Below are 17,168 nucleotides of genomic sequence, written 5' to 3'. Positions count from 1 at the left end.
TTGGCATAGAGTTGCTTGTAGTAGTCTCTTAGGGTGCTTTGTATTTCTGCAGTGTCTGTTGTAACTTCTCCTTTTTCATTTCTAATTTTATTGATTTGAGTCCTCTCCTTCTTTTTCTTGATGAGTCTGGCTAATGGTTTATCAATTTTGTGTATCTTCTCAAAGAACCAGCTTTTAGTTTTATTGATCTTTGCTATTGTTTTCTTTGTTTCTATTTCATTTATTTCTGCTCTGATCTTTGTGATTTCTTTTCTTCTGCTAACTTTGTGCTTTGCTGTTCTTCTTTCTCAAGTTCCTTTACGTGTAAGGTTAGATTGTTTATTTGAGATTTTTCTAGTTTCCAGAGGTAGGCTTCTATAGCTATAAACCTCCCTCTTAGAACTCCTTTTGCTGCATCCCATAGGTTTGGATCATTGTGTTTTCATTGTCATTTATTTCTAGATACTTTTTGATTTCCTCTTTGATTTCTTCAGTGATCTATTGGTTATTTAGTAATCTATTATTTAGCCTCCATGTGTTTCTGTTTTTTATGTTTTTTTTTCCTGTAATTGATTTCTCATCTCGTAGCGTTGTTGTCAGAAAAGATGCTTGATATGATTTCAACTTTCTTAAATTTACTGAGGCTTGATTTGTGACCCAAGATGTGATCTATCCTGGAGAATGTTCCATGCACACTTGAGAAGAAAGTGTAATCTGCTGATTTTCGATGGAGTGACCTATAAATATCAATTAAATCTATCTGGTCTATTGTGTCATTTAAAGCTTGTGTTTCCTTATTTATTTTCAATTTGGATGATCTGTCCATTGGTGTAAGTGAGGTGTTAAAGTCCCCCACTATTATTGTGTTACTGTTGATTTCCTCTTTTATAGCTGTTACAGTTGCCTTATGTATTGAGGTGCTCCTATGTTGGGTGCATATATATTTATAATTGTTATATCTTCTTCTTGGATTGATCCCTTGATCATTATGTAGTGTCCTTCCTTGTCTCTTGTAACATTCTTTATTTTAAAGTCTATTTTATCTGATATGAGTATTGCTACTCCAGCTTTCTTTTGATTTCCTTTGCATGGAATATCTTTTTCCATCCCCTCACTTTTAGTCTGTTGTGTCCCTAGGTCTAAAGTGGGTCACTTGTAGACAGCATATATTTGGGTCTTGTTTTTGTATCCATTCAGCAACCCTGTGTCTTTTGGTTGGAGCATTTAATCCATTCACGTTTAAGGTAATTATTGATATGTATGTTCCTATGACCATTTTCTTAATTGTTTTGGGTTTGTTTTTGTAGGTCCTATTCTTCTCTTGTGTTTCCCACTTAGAGAAGTTCCTTTAGCCTTTGTTGTAGAGCTTTGTTCTCTTAGCTTTTACTTGTCTGTAAAGCTTTTGATTTCTCCATCGAATCTGCATGAGATCCTTGCCGGGTAGAGTAATCTTGGTTATAGGCTCTTCCCTTTCATCACTTTAAGTATATTATGCCACTCCCTTCTGGCTTGTATAGTTTTTGCTGAGAAATCAGCTGTTAACCTTATGGGAGTTCCCCTTGTATATTATTTGTCGTTTTTCCCTTGCTGCTTTCAATAATTTTTCTTTGTCTTTAATTTTTGCCAATTTGATTACTATGTGTCTTGGTGTGTTTCTCCTTGGGTTTATCCTGTATGGGACTCACTGCGCTTCCTGGATTTTGGTGGCTATTTCCTTTCCCATGTTAGGGAAGTTTTCGACTATAATCTCTTCAAATATTTTCTTGGGTCCCTTCTCTCTCTCTTCTCCTTCTGGGACCCCTATTATGCGAATGTTTTTGTGTAATGTTGTCCCAGTGGTCTCTTGTGCTGTCTTCATTTCTTTTCATTCTTTTTTCTTTATTCTGTTCTGCAGCAGTGAATTCCACCATTCTGTCTTCCAGATCATTTATCCATTTTTCTGCATCAGTTATTCTGCTATTGATTCCTTCTAGTGTAGTTTTCATTTCAGTTATTGTATTGTTCATCTGTGTTTGTTTGTTCTTTAATTCTTCTAGGTCTTTGTTAAACATTTTTGCATCTTCTCGATTTTGCCTCCATTCTTTTTCGTGGTCCTATATCACCTTCACTATCATTATTCTGAATTCTTTTTCTGGAAGGTTGCCTATCTCCACTTCATTTAGTTGTTTCTCTGGGGTTTTATCTTGTTCCTTCATCTGGTACATAGCCCTCTGCCTTTTCATGTTGTCTAACTTTATGTGAATGTGGTTTTTGTTCCGCAGGCTGCAGGATTGTAGTTCTTCTTGCTTCTGCTCTCTGCCATCTGGCGGATGAGGCTCTATATTGTAATTTGAATCACATGGGGTTTACCATTTTAGTCCAGATCACCCTTCAAAGTTAATATGCCAATCTTGAGCATACATAGAGATAATTACCAAAAAATTCTTAAATAAATCATATTAAAACTCAGAAAACTAAAGACAAAAGGAAAATCTTGAAAGAAGCTGTAGCAGGAAGGATGGAGGAGCGCTTTACCTACAGAGGAATATAGATTAGAATTACAGCAGACATCACATCAGAAACCACCCTGCAAAAAGAGGGTGGAGTGAAATACATGTTTTGAAAGAATAAACCACTGACCAGAATTCTATATCCAAAGATGTTTTCTTCAAAAATGAAGAAAAATAAAAACGTTTTCAGACAAATAAAAACTGAGGGAATTCATCAGCAGCAGACCTGTTCTGGAAGAAATGTTAAAAGAAACTTTTCAGGGTGGAAAAAAATCGTATAGGTCAGGAACTCAGATCTTCATAGCTTCAAAAGTGCCTATTTTATTGTCTTAAAGCTTATGGAAGGCATGAACTTTGTCTTATTCTTCAGGCACCACCAGGGCTTACCAAAATGCATGCACACAATAGGTCCTGAAAGTCTGCTTGAATGGGTACATGAACGAATATTCTGGAGTTTTATTCTTACTAGAATATATTCAGAAAATCCAAAGGTAGCTATGGAGTAGTGTGTTTCCTAAATTAAAAGGCAAGATAAGGTAACTATGTATATCTGTAAATATTTTTATGTCTTAAAAACACATTAAAAGGGGCGGAGCTTCAAGATGGTGGAAGAGTAAGACGTGAAGATCACCTTTCTCCCCACAAATACATCAGAAATACATCTACATGTGGAACAACTCCTACAGAACACCTACTGAACACTGGCAGAAGCCCTGAGACCCCCCAAAAGGCAAGAAAATCCCACGTACCTGGGTAGGGCAAAAGAAAAAAAGAAAAAACCGAGACAAAAGAATAGGGATGGAACCTGCACCAGTGGGAGGGAGCTGTGAAGGAGGAAAGGTTTCCACACACTAGGAAGCCCCTTCACAGGTGGAGACTGTGGGTGGCAGAGGGGGGAGCTTCGGAGCCACGGAGGAGAGCGCAGCAACAAGGATGCGGAGGGCAAAGCAGACAGATTCCCATGCAGAGGATCAGTGCCGGCCAGCATTCATCAGCCCAAGAGGCTTGTCTGTTCACCCGCCGGGGCGGGCGGGGGCTGGGAGCTGAGGCTTGGGCTTTGGTTGGATCGCAGGGAGAGGACTGGGGTTGTCTGTGTGAACACAGCCTGAAGGGGCTAGTGCACCACAACTAGCAGGGAGGGAGTCCAGGAAAAAGTCTGGAGCTGCCAAAGAGGCAAGAGACTTTTTCTTGCATCTTTGTTTCCTGGTGCACGAGGAGAGGGGATTAAGAGCTCTCCTTCAAGGAGCTCCAGAGATGGGCATGAGCCGCGGCTATCAGCGTGGACCCCAGAGATGGGCATGAGACGCAAAGGCTGCTGCTGCAGCCACCAAGAAGCCTGTGTGCAAGCACAGGTCACTATCCACACCTCCCTTCCCATGAGCCTGTGCAGCCCACCACTGCCTGGGTCCCGTGATCCAGGTACAACTTTCCCGGGAGAACACACAGCGCACCTCAGGCTGGTGCAATGTCACACTGGCCTGTGCCACCGCAGGCTCAGTCCACACTCTGTACCCCTCCCTTCCCCCAGCCTGAGTGAGTCAGACCCCCCAATCAGCTGCTCCTTTAACCCCATCCTGTCTGAGGGCAGAACAGACACCCTCAGGCAACCTACACACAGAGGCGGATCCAAATCCAAAGCTGAACCCCAGGAGCTGTGTGAACAAAGAAGAGAAAGGGAAATTTCTCCCAGCAGCCTCAAGAGCAGTGGATGAAATCTCCACAATCAACTTGATGTACCCTGCATCTGTGGAATACCTGAATAGACAACAAATCCTCCCAAATTTAGTAGGTGGACTTTGGGAGCAATGATATATATATATTTTTCCCTTTTTGTCTTTTGAGAGTGTGTATGTGTATTCTTCTGTGTGTGACTTTGTCTGTAGAGCTTTGCTTTTACAATTTGTCCTAGGATTCTGTGTCTGTTTTCTTTCTTTTCTTTTTTTTTCTTTTTAGTATAGTTTTTAGCACTGTTATCATTGGTGGATTTGTTTTTTGGTTTGGTTGCTCTGTTCTTTATTGTTTTTTAATTAGATAAAAAAATTTTTTAAATAATTTTTTATTTTAATAACTTTATTTTATTTTACTTTATTTTATTTTATCTCCTTTCTTTCCTTCTTTCTTTCTTTCTATCTATCTATCTATCTTTCTTTCTTTCTTTCCTTTCCTTCTTTCTTTCTTTCTTTTCGCCCTTTTATTCTGAGCCGTGTAGATGACAGGCGCTTGGGGCTTCAGCCAGGCATCAGGGCTGTGCATCTGAGGTGGAGAGCCAATTTCAGGACACTAGTTCAGCTCCATATAATATCAAACGGTGAAAATCTCCCAGAGATCTCCATCTCAACACCAAGACCCAGCTCCACTCAATGACCAGCAAGCTACAGTTCTGGACACCCTATGCCAAACAACTAGCAAGACAGGAACACAACCCCATCCGTTAGCAGAGAGGGTGCCTAAAATCATAATAAGGCCACAGACACCCCAAAACACACCACCAGACGTGGACCAGCCCACCAGAAAGACAAGATCCAACCTCATCCACCAGAACACAGGCACTAGTCCCCTCCACCAGGAAGCCTACACAACCCACTGAACTATACTTAGCCACTGGGGACAGACACCAAAAACAATGAGCACTATGAACCCGCAGCCTCTGAAAAGGAGACCCCAAACACAGTAAGTAAAGCAAAATGAGAAGACAGAGAAACACACAACAGGTGAAAGAGCAAGGCAAAAACCAACCAGACCTAACAAATGAAGGGGAAATAGGCAGTCTACATGAAAAGGAATTCAGAATAACGATAGTAAAGATGATCCAAAATCTTGGAAATAGAATGAAGAAAATACAAGAAACGTTTAACAGGGAACTGGAACAACTAAAGAGCAAACAAACAGTGATGAACAACACAATAAATGAAATTAAAATTTCTCTAGAAGGGATCAATAGCAGAATAACTGACACAGAAGAACAAATAAGTGACCTGGAAGATAAAATAGTGGATATAACTATTGCAGAGCAGAATAAAGAAAAAAGAATGAAAAGAATTGAGGACAGTCTCAGAGACATCTGGAACAACATTAAACGCACCAACATTCAAATTATAGTGATCCCAGAAGAAGAAGAGAAAAAGAAAATGCGAAAATATTTGAAGAGATTATAGTTGAAAACTTCCATAATATGGGAAAGGAAATAGTTAATCGAGTGCAGGGAGCACAGAGAGTCCCATACAGGATAAATCCAAGGAGAAACATGCCAAGACACATATTAATCAAATAATCAAAAACTAAATACAAAGAAAAAATATTAAAAGCAGCAAGGGAAAAAATACAAATAACTCACAAGAGAATCCCCATAAGGTTAAAAGCTGATCTTTCAGCAGAAACTCTGCAAGCCAGAAGGGAGTGGCAGGAAATATGTAAAGTGATGAAAGGGGAAAATCTTTTCGGACCACAATACTATGGGACTAGATATCAATTACAGGAAAAAATCTGTAAGGAATACAAACACATGCAGGCTAAACAATACACTACTTAATAACTAAGAGATCACTGCAGAAATCAAAGAGGAAATCAAAAAATACTTAGAAACAAATGACAATGAAAACACGACCCAAAACCTATGGGATGCAACAAAAGCAGTTCTAAGAGGGAAGTTTAGAGCAATACAATCCTACCTTAAGAAACAAGAAACATCTCAAACAAACAACCTAACCGTACACCTAAAGCAATTAGAGAAAGAAGAACACAAAACCCCCAAGTTAGCAGAAGGAAAGAAATCATAAAGATCAGATCAGAAATAAATGAAAAAGAAATGAAGGAAACAATAGCAAAGATCAATAAAACTAAAAGCTGGTTCTTTGAGAAGATAAATAAAATTGATAAACCATTAGCCAGACTCATCAAGAATAAAAGGGAGAAGACTCAAATCAATAGAATTAGAAATGAAAAAGGAGATGTAACAACTGACACTGCAGAAATACAAAAGATTATTAGAGATTACTACAAGCAGCTGTATGCCAATAAAATGGACATCCTGGCAGAAATGGACAAATTCTTAGAAATGCACAAGCTGCCGAGACTGAACCAGGAAGAAATAGAAAATATGAACAGACCAATCACAAGCACTGAAATTGAAACTGTGATTAAAAATCTTCCAACAAACAAAAGCCCAGGACCAGATGGCTTCACAGGCGAATTCTATCAAACATTTAGAGAAGAGCTAACACCTATCCTTCTCAAACTCTTCCAAAAGATAGCAGAGGGAGGAACACTCCCAAGCTCATTCTATGAGGCCACCATCACCCTGATACCAAAACCAGACAAAGACGTCACAAAGAAAGAAAACTACAGGCCAATATCACTGATGAACACAGATGCAAAAATCCTCAACAAAATACTAGCAAACAGAATCCAACAGCACATTAAAAGGATCATACACCATGATCAAGTGGGGTTTATCCCAGGAATGCAAGGATTCTTCCATATATGCGAATCAACCAATGTGATACACCATGTTAACAAATTGAAGGAGTAAAACCATATGATCATCTCAATAGATTCAGAAAAAGCTTTCGATGAAATTCAACACCAGTTTATGGTAAAACCCCCCCAGAAACTAGGCAAAGAGGGAACTTTCCTCAACATTATAAAGGCCGTATATGACAAGCCCACAGCCAACATCGTCCTCAGTGGTGAAATACTGAAACTATTCCCACTAAGATCAGGAACAAGACAAGGTTGCCCATTCTCACCACTATTATTCAACATAGTTTTGGAAGTTTTAGCCACAGCAATCACAGAAGAAAAAGAAATAAAAGGAATCCAAATCAGAAAAGAAGGAGTAAACTGTCACTGTTTGCAGATGACATGATACTATACATAGAGAATCCTAAAGATGCTACCAGAAAACTACTAGAGCTAATCAATGAATTTGGTAAAGTAACAGGATACAAAATTAATGCACAGAAATCTCTTGCATTTCTATACACTAATGATGACAAATCTGAAATGAAATTAAGAAAACACTTCCAGTTACCACTGCATCAAAAAGAATAAAATATCTTGGAATAAACCTACCTAAGGAGACAAAAGACCTGTATGCAGAAAACTTTAAGACACTCATGAAAGAAATTAAACATGATACAAATAGATGGAGAGCTATACCATGTCCTTGGATTTTAAGAATCAACAGTGTGAAAATGACTATACTACTCAAAACAATCTACAGATTCAATGCAATCCCTATCAAACTACCACTGGCATTTTTTACAGAACTAGAAAAAAAAATTTCACAATTTGTATGGAAACACAAAAGACCCCAAAGAGCCAAAGCCATCTTGAGAAAGAAAAACGGAGCTGGAGGAATCAGGCTCCCTGACTTCAGACTATACTACAAAGTTACAGTAATCAAGATACTGTGGTACTGCCACAGTAACAGAAATATAGAACAATGGAACAGGATAGAAAGCCCAGAGATAAACCCACACAAATATGTTCAGCTTATCTTTGATAAGGGAGGCAGGAATATACAGTGGAGAAAAGGCAGCCTCTTCAGTAAGTGGCGCTGGGAAAACTGGACAGCTACATGTAAAAAAATGAAATTAGAACACTCCCTAACACCATACACAAAAATAAACTCAAAATGGATTAAAGACCTAAATGTAAGGCCAGACACTAAAAAACTCTTAGAGGAAAACATAGGCAGAACACTCTATGACATAAAGCACAGCAAGAACCTTTTTGACCCACCTCCCAGAGAAATGGAAATAAAAACAAAAATAAACAAATGGGACCTAATGAAACTTAAAAACTTTTGCACAGCAAAGGAAACCATAAACAAGATGAAAAGACAACACTGAGAATGAGAGCAAATATTTGCAAATGAAGCAACTGACAAAGGATTAATCTCCAAAATTTACAAGCAGCTCATGCAGCTCAATATCAAAAAGATAACCCCATCCAAAAATGGGCGGACCTAAAAAGACATTTCTGCAAAGAAGATATACAGATTGCCAACAAACACATGAAAGAATGCTGAACATCTTTAATCATTAAAGAAAGGTAAATCAAAACTATAATTAGATATCATCTCTCACTGGTCAGAATGGCCATCATCAAAAAATCTACAAACAATAAATGCTGTAGAGTGTGTGGAGAAAAGGGAACACTCTTGCACTGTTGGTGAGAATGTAAATTGATACAGCCCCTATGGAGAACAGTATGGAGGTTCCTTAAAAAACTAAAAATAGAACTACCATATGACCCACCAATCCCACTACTGGGCATATACCCTGAGAAAACCATAATTCAAAAACAGTCATGTACCACAATGTTCATTGCAGCTCTATTTACAATAGCCAGGACATGGAAGCAACCTAAATGTCCATCAACAGATGACTGGATAAAGAAGATGTGGCACATATATACAATGGAATATTACTCAGCCATAAAAAGAAACGAAATTGAGTTATTTGTAGTGAGGTGGATGGACCTAGAGTCTGTCATACAGAGTGAAGTAAGTCAGAAAGAGAAAAACAAATACGGTATGCTAACACATATATATGGAATCTAAAAAAACTAAAAACAAAAAATGTTCATGAAGAACCTAGGGGCAAGACAGGACTAAAGATGCAGACCTACTAGAGAATGGACTTGAGGACACGGGGAGGGGGAAGGGTAAGCTGGGACAAAGTAAAACAGTGGCATGGACATATATACACTACCAAATGAAAAATAGATAGCTATTGGGAAGCAGCCGCATAGCAAAGGGAGATCAGCTCTGTGCTTTGTGACCACCTAGAGAGGTGGGATAGGGAGGGTGGGAGGGAGGGAGATGCAAGAGGGAAGAGATATGGGGATATATGTATATGTATAACTGATTCACTTTGTTATAAAGCAGAAACTAACCCACCATTGTAAAGCAATTATACGCCAATAAAGATGTTTAAAAAAAAATAAAGGAAAGAAAAAAAAAACATTAAAAGTCCCAGGCTAAAATTCAAACACTGGTATTCACAGGGATTCTCCCTTTCTTACAGAAATATATTCATTTTCATAGTTTCCATGAAGGGTAAAATAGCCTCCCAAAATAGTGTCAGGGAGTGGTGAGCTTGTGTCTCCCACTGGGGAGCCTGCTAGAACTCTCCTCCTGCCCTTAGGTCGTGATTTTGATATTAAAGGCAGGCTGGAAGGCCAAGCAAGGACCTTCCTCCATGTGGCCCAGTTCAGTCCCCAGTTCACCCAGGTATTGGTATCGTGTTATGTCTAAAGATCCAGAATTTCCAAATTCTTCATTCCCCAAAGTGAGTTTACCAATGGTCCATATCTCATATTACCATTGGGTAGATTAAGTGGGATAACCCCTGTAAAACACTCTGCCCAGGGCCTGGTATTTAGTAAGCACTCAGTAAGCATTAGCTATCAGTGTTATCTTACCTAGCTCTCTGTAGTCCTTCAGGATTAAACCTGCCATATGATTTTGGAGAGACCTCAAATATTAAATCAGATTTAGTCAGCTGTCTTTCTTCATACAGTCTTGGTACACACAGCCCAGTGGCACCTGCATCTTTGACACCTGCCATTAGGAGTAATTCTCCTCAGTGAAAAATGCTTCCTTTTCATACCATCTGAGCCTGTTACTTGCCACAGCGTGTGGGAGTTGGACAGCTTCCACAATCATAGATTGGGGAGGCTTCCTGGCCCCTGAGAAATGGAAATGACCTCTTCTATGAGAAGCAAAGAAAATGCAGTGCCCACTTGAGGTGCATTTACAGGATTAGAGAGATGTGATTCATCGAGGCTGTCTTGTAGTTAGTGATGTAAATGCAGATAAGCACTATAATTGAAGAGAAAGAGTGCTGTTTTTCTTTTCTGCAATATTACAGGACTGAGGTCACAAGGGCTGAAACTACATTCAGGAGGGAAGGGAAGCAGGTCCAGAAAACTGTCTTAATTCATCCAGATAACCAAAGGTAACTCATGAGAAGTGAGGGAGATCATTATCTTTATACATAATTATCCCTTTTTCTCAGTATGTGTAGAAAACTAACTATTCCTGAACAGAAGCTAATTGTCTCTCTCCTAAGGCATTAAAATATGTGTGGTTGTAGATGTGTGGTGTGTACAATCCCTCACTCTCTCCCCATCTGTGAGCTTGAGGGGAGGAGACAGGAATGGAGGGAGTTGTTTCTCTTGAGTCCTGCCCTTCCTATGGGGCGTCTATGGCACAGCACGTAAGGGGGTCAGACCTACCAACTTGTCATTTGCTGGTTGGAAACCCTTGGTATAAAGCCACATACTTTTAAAGCTGAAACATCCTTATGAATTCAATTTCAATTTTACCTTCCATTTCCTGCCAGGTACTTTCATATACATCTGAGATTCCTAAACAGGAATATGCTTATCCCTGGGTTATGCCACCTGATTCAGGAGACCCTTGAAGCCTCTGGATCTCTAGAAAGATTCCCCATGTCTAGCCAATAAGATTCTGTTACCACGTGGCAGTATGAGCACAGCTAAAAGCTTCACTTTTGTTTGTTTTGTTTGCTTTTTGCACTGAAATTAATCTAAGAGCCGTTGGCTTAGTCTTAACAGTAGAGCCTTTAAGCAAGGTGAGCGTCAGGAATTGTTAGCTGCCATTGTATGGAGAGTGAAGTGGGTCGTGTCACCAGCTCAAGCCCAGAACCCTCACAGAATATGGCTTAACATGAAAACAGGGAAAATCTCTTGTACTTAGGAATCTAGAAATGATCTTTTTCTGAGTAAAAGAGACTAGTATGATTTGAACCTGGTGTTTCTTCCTCCTTTCATTCTTTTGTATACAAGTTGTTTACAGAAAAAAGAAGCAGCTGGTGAAAAATTCTGTCTTGGAATTGGTAAAATGATGTGTTGCATTTCATTACGCCCCACGTGTATCTAAAACAGTAGTCTGAACCCTGAATGCTAGCTGCCTAGATGACACCCCCACATGGATGTTTAATAAGCACCTGAGACTCAACTTGCCCAAGGTAGAACTCTTGGTTACCACACATCCCACAAACGGATCTCCCATCTACCTGGTTGTTCAAGAAAGTTTCCAAGAGTTATCCTCAATTCTTTGCTTTCTCTCTCCCCACGCCAGTCTGTCAGCATTCCTTTTGACATTACTTCTAAAATGTGTCCCTAATTCACTGACTTCTCCCCATCACTGTTATTACCTCCCTGTCCAATCACCATCATCTCTTATCTGCACCATTGCACTGGTCTTCTATCCCACCTCCTTGCTCCCTTATGATCTATTTTCTATAAAGCAGCAAGAATCACCTTTTAAAAAGTCATTCTCCTGTTTAAAGTCATTCATTGGTTTTTCCATAGCAGTTAGAATAATTTTTTTACATCTTTATCCTGGTTTACAAAGCCCTTTGGGCATGGCCTCTACTACCTCTCTGACCTCAGCTCCTACCACTCTCCCCCAACACAGTTCTCTGGACTCCCTGACTTTCTTTTCTGTGAGTAAAGCCATCCATCAACCTTAGGACCCCCTCCCAACAAGGAATGGGCTTTCCTCATCTTCCCATGGCTGGATCCTTCTAATATTTAGACCAAACTGTTCTGATACGTATTATCCCTCATAGAGGCCATTCCCGATCACCTGACAGTATTGAACCCCTGCCCTCCAAACCCAGGCACCATTTATCACATAACCCTCTTTTATCCTACTTAAATTACCTGGAGAGTATTTAGAGCTGTCACCACCACCAAAGCCTAAGGCCAAATATAAGACCCATGAGAGCAGTAGTCTCATCTGTTTTTTCACCATTGTGTCACCAAAACCACAGAGGAGGTGCTCAATAGTGGTGTTGCATGAACAGCTGTTTCTTCATATGCTGTGTAATCTCAACTTGGGAATCAATAGATTGTTTCTGCCTGCTCTGTTTTTACAGCCAACTGGACATTATAAGGCCTTTGGTGTTCTGGATGATTTCCCACTGGATTTACGTGCAGATGTCTCTAAGGACTTCAACTATAGAAAAGAGTGAGATGAATTTGTTAAAGGTGAGTGACACCTACAATTTTTAAAATCAGTTATAGAGTAGAATCTATTGGTATTTACTCTAGCCAATAGAAAGCAAAAGGTTTAATATCTACAGTGTTACATTTCATTTTAAATTTTGGCCTAAATATCTGGAGTGCTGGGCTGAAATGTGACTTGCTCCTTGCACACTCTTAGATTTACTCTCCAGCTTGCTCTGAGGGCTACTTTGCTCTTACTGTAAGTTTATTGTCATCTCATGCACCTGGGTAGCCATGGAAGTCTTCTTGGAAGAGGTGGTGTCCAAACTTTGTTTTAGAAGTTGAATCAAAATTTTACAGACTGGTCGGGAGGTGAGAGGGTGAGGGGGTGAGTGGTATAAGGACATTCCAGACCCAGGGGACAGTATGACTAAAGTGAGGAAGGCATGAAACAACATGAAATGTTAAAAAACTGTGATCAGTTTGGTGCTGTTGAGTTGCTGGAGTAGCAGAATCTGGAACTAGAGTGGGAGGAGGGTCCAGAGCCCCAAGGGCCTAGGCTAGCCACCCAGCTACACTTGTTAGATTTTCCCTAGAAGTGATGGAGCATTATGAGAGGTATTAGATAGGGGGTCTTCCTGCCACTTAGAGTGGGGAGTGGCCTCTGCCATCCCAGTCACAGTGGAATAGGTACGCAGCAGCTAGCCCAGGGACACAGAAACTCTGACAGACCCTTGCTGTGGTCGGGACTCTTGGTTGCAATTAACCAAGCACTAACAAATGCCAGTGTAAGAAAAGGAAAAAGTGTTTTTGGTTCATGACATTGAAAATCCATGGGTGTCTGGCTTCCAGGACAGCTGCATCCAATACTTCATTTCCAGCTTGACTCTGTTTTCTTTTGTGTTGACCTCATTCTCAGGCAGATTCTTGTGTCACGGCAGAGATGCCATCAGAGGATGCAGGCTTACATTCTAACCATGTACATAACCCCAGAGGAATAGGAACTTTCCTACTGATGCAGCCAGAGTCCCAAGTTTGGCTTTCGTAACCTCAACATGGATCATGTATTTACTTCCTGGGGACGTTTATCATGGTTTTGGGTCACTTAGTGTTTTCAAATACCCTTCCTATCTAGAGGGAATTGTGATGCCACCTATTCAAGGGAGAAGCCAGACATTCTCTGTCCATCCCCCTCGCAGCCGGGTTCAGTCGTGTGCTACAGACATTGGCAGAGCCTCTGATGTGTGGTACTTGGCATCAGCAGTCCACACCATGGAGTATGGTCCAGAGACAGCAGTAGTTTGGTTTCTCTGGAGCCATCCTGAGGTTCTAACCTAACTCTGGTCCTCCTATGTCTTTTGCAAGCTACCTGAGAGCCTTTACTAAACCACTTTTTGGGCTAAACTTGCTAGAGTGGCAAGCCAAGAGTGTCTACACGTGCCTTCCCTAAACTAATCACCGTGGCCATGTCTGGCTCAATTTCCCAGCCCTGAAATTAATGCTGAGCCAGTCCTGCATAAACCACATTGTGGAGAAGGAGGCAAAGGGTGATGCCTTGAAGAAGAATGAGATGCTGGTCCAAGAAGGGGAGAGTCAAAGCTGAGCAGGAGAAAGCAACAATGTCCACTCCTTCCCTTCCTTTCAAGGACATCTTCAGCCTCTTGTACCAATGGGCTGGCAAACTCTTTACCCCGTGGTCTGCTTCTAATAGGTTTTTTTTTTCAAAAGCTAAATTAATTAACACATTTCCACAGTCAGCATCTCCTCAAAGGACTCTCTTGGTTACTTCAGCGCCTTAGCTTGGCTCCTTCCCTAAATGCTTAGTTAGAAGCTTCCCACACAGCTTGGGGGGCAGAGGCTGTTCACTTCTTAGAATTTCTTTGATATCTCCCTTTGAGAGCTAATGCTATTTGCATACAATAGGATGGTGGATATTAGGAGATTTGGTCCCTATAGCTGTGATATAATGTAACATGGGAGAAAGGCAAGAAACTTAGGGTTAGCACGGTTAAGCCACTTTCTAGCTGTTTAGGAAGGACACTGCCTTCTCTGGAACTTTTGTTTCCCAACTGAACGCACTAGGCTGGGTGGCTTAGTCTCAGGACACCGGTAAAATATAGAGAAGTCTAAAGAGGGGCATAAGGACACAACAGTAAAACTATTGGTACTCTAGTGACATCTGGTGGTTTCTCTGATTTTTAAACCTGAAAATTTATTTTTTAATGCCTAATTTTATTTCACTGCATTTTACTTGAGAGTGTTGTTTGTGCTATATGACGGACAACTTTTGTCGGGTTCTTTTATTTTTACTGTGTTTTTATATCTGCTAGACACTGTCCCTGGGCAAGAAGTTTTCAGTGGTAATGAATCTGTCTTTTTCTAGAATTCTGTGCCTTATAAGGTCAGTGGTTTATCATTCCCTATGAGATCATCATATCAAAGCTTCTTGTTAATTGAAGCCAAATAGGTTTCCAGATGCAGTAACTTCTTTTGTTCTCCTTAGAACTTTATGAAAGAGAATGCAGCGGAGAGGCAGTGGTCTACTGGGAAGTGGAGAGCCCTTCTCCCAAGTTCAACAGAGATGTATCCTTTCCAGAGATGCACCATTACTCAGCTTTCAAAGTGTTTCTGTGCCCTGTGGCCATCACCCAATGGTGGTATGTCCAGCGGGTGTGGACAATATCGTCTTTGACTCTTGCAGAGGCATCTGCTAACAGCTGTTGCTTCCTGTGTGGCTTTCAGAGACCTCAGAGTGTGATTTCCAGGCCTGGCCACGTGCAGCATCTGTAATTGTGGTCATGGGAAGGCAGATAATACCTTCCTGAGAAGTTTTCTAGGGATTGAAATTTTTGGGACACAGAATTGGGGACCTGAAAGCAACTTTTCATAAAGAGTATTCAATACACTCTCTCAATCTGTAGTGGAGGAAGTAGGGACCCAGAGAGGCAATGTGACAGAAGCACACACTCAGGTCGTTAGCAGCCTAATGGGGGCTGGGACTCAGGCCCCACATTTCCAGCTCACTCCACCTTCCCTCCTCCTCGCATATTGGATCTGGACACTGTGTGTATGTTTCTTCCCCTCGGTTTCCTCGATTATGATATGAAGCAGTTGAATGGATGTGAGGAGTCTTAGCTGACACTCCAAGGCTCTATGAGGCCCCCTTAGGACCAGCCTGGGGGGGTTTGATGGACATTTTCTGGGTGGGCAAATGGGGTAGAATATAGGTGGGGACAGGTGAGATTTCCACTCGACTGTTCTCTTCAATCTTAGCAGCTGAGTATTCTACACACTGAATTTCCATAAAGGATCCTTTTAACGAAGGGTCTGTGGAATTGAAAAAGCTTGGAAACCACTGAACTGGATGATCACTGGAATCTTTTCTAGCTCTAATATTCTGTAAGTCTGTACGTTCCTAAATAATTGTTCTTTAGAAAGAGAGGGGGCATGGGGGTGGTTTGTGGGTATTGTTTCTGTGTGTTTTGTGTGTATGTGTCTACCCTGGCCCAGCTAGATTACAGACTCCATAAGGGATTATGTTTGGCCACATTCCCACAGACTGCTAGATACACGTGGTAGGTAATTCAAGATTGTTTTAGATTTTATGTGGTTTTCTCTCCTCCTGCCAACAACTGTGCAGGGTAGGAGCCATCATCCCCATCAGACAGGGAAGGAAACTGAGGCAAAGGGAAGTTCAGAACCCTGCTCAGGTTCTCATCAGGTTCTCACCACTAGTGGGCGGCAGAGGCAGGCCTGGGCCCAGTTCCAGCTGTGACCAGAGAAGGTGATCTGGACCAGGGCAACACCACTCTCTGACCTCACAGGGACACTCCTGGGGGTTGTTCTCAGTGGACACTTGGGTCTGCTTGAAGTCTATTTCATTGGCTTTCCAATGCCACACAATCCCATAATGAGTTTCTTAGTCTTTGTGTATACACATATGTCACATATATACACAATAGACTATCTGCAGTTCCTGGGGGAGGGGCAGCCCACCGTGGGTGCTGTAGAGACTCAGAGCTGGCCTGGGGCTGTGGTCGCGGCTATTGTAGTAAGTGTAACTGTGTTAAACTTAGAGTGAGTTTTTGGATTATTTTAGGCTTTAATTCCTTCTATTGTGAAATCTAAAATTCTGCCATTGAAAAGTTTAATGAACACATTAAAGAGTTGAGCCCTGTACAGCCGTGAAATTCTCACCAGGTTTTGGAGCCTGATCTGAGTTCAGATTCAGGTTACATCACTTCAGCTGGGTTATGGGATCTTCGGCAAGTTTCTTTACTTCTCTGAGCCTCAATTTTGTCATCTGTAAGATGGAGATACTTATGGAGGATTCACAGGGACTTTCTCAGGATCAAAGCTGATGCTGCATGTTAAGCACAAGATGTATGTACATGGTAAGGGCTCAATAAGTGATGACTCCCGGTGTTTCTCAGGATCGAATTATCTTCCCTATAATAGCACCATAGACATAGTGGTCATTCTGTGAGTATTTATTGAGATGAAATGGCTTTGTTATTCTTGGTGACCCAGAACAAGGGAGGATATCTGCCTACTAAATATTCGGGTATTCATGTGTCTTCCTATGATCTCCAGGTGTAAGTAACCTTGCCTGACCATCCTCTGTGCATAGAGGTCAGTGATTGGGGCTTAGGGGGAGGACAGAGAGAAATGGCCCCATTGGGGCAGTGTGACCCCCCTTCCCTGCATAAGGACTGA

At 41.1% G+C, this 17,168-nt stretch overlaps 1 pseudogene; it reads left to right on the top strand.

Moving 5' to 3' along the window:
- The window catches only part of LOC112065962 (phosphatidylcholine transfer protein-like), a 122,028-nt pseudogene that overhangs the window by 10,471 nt on the left and 94,389 nt on the right, over positions 1-17,168 (top strand).

This window comes from Physeter macrocephalus, chromosome 14 (genome assembly GCF_002837175.3).
Source record: "Physeter macrocephalus isolate SW-GA chromosome 14, ASM283717v5, whole genome shotgun sequence".
Lineage (NCBI taxonomy): Eukaryota > Metazoa > Chordata > Mammalia > Artiodactyla > Physeteridae > Physeter > Physeter macrocephalus.
The sequence above is the reverse complement of the archived record's forward strand: the minus strand, read 5'-3'. Positions and strand labels throughout refer to the sequence as shown.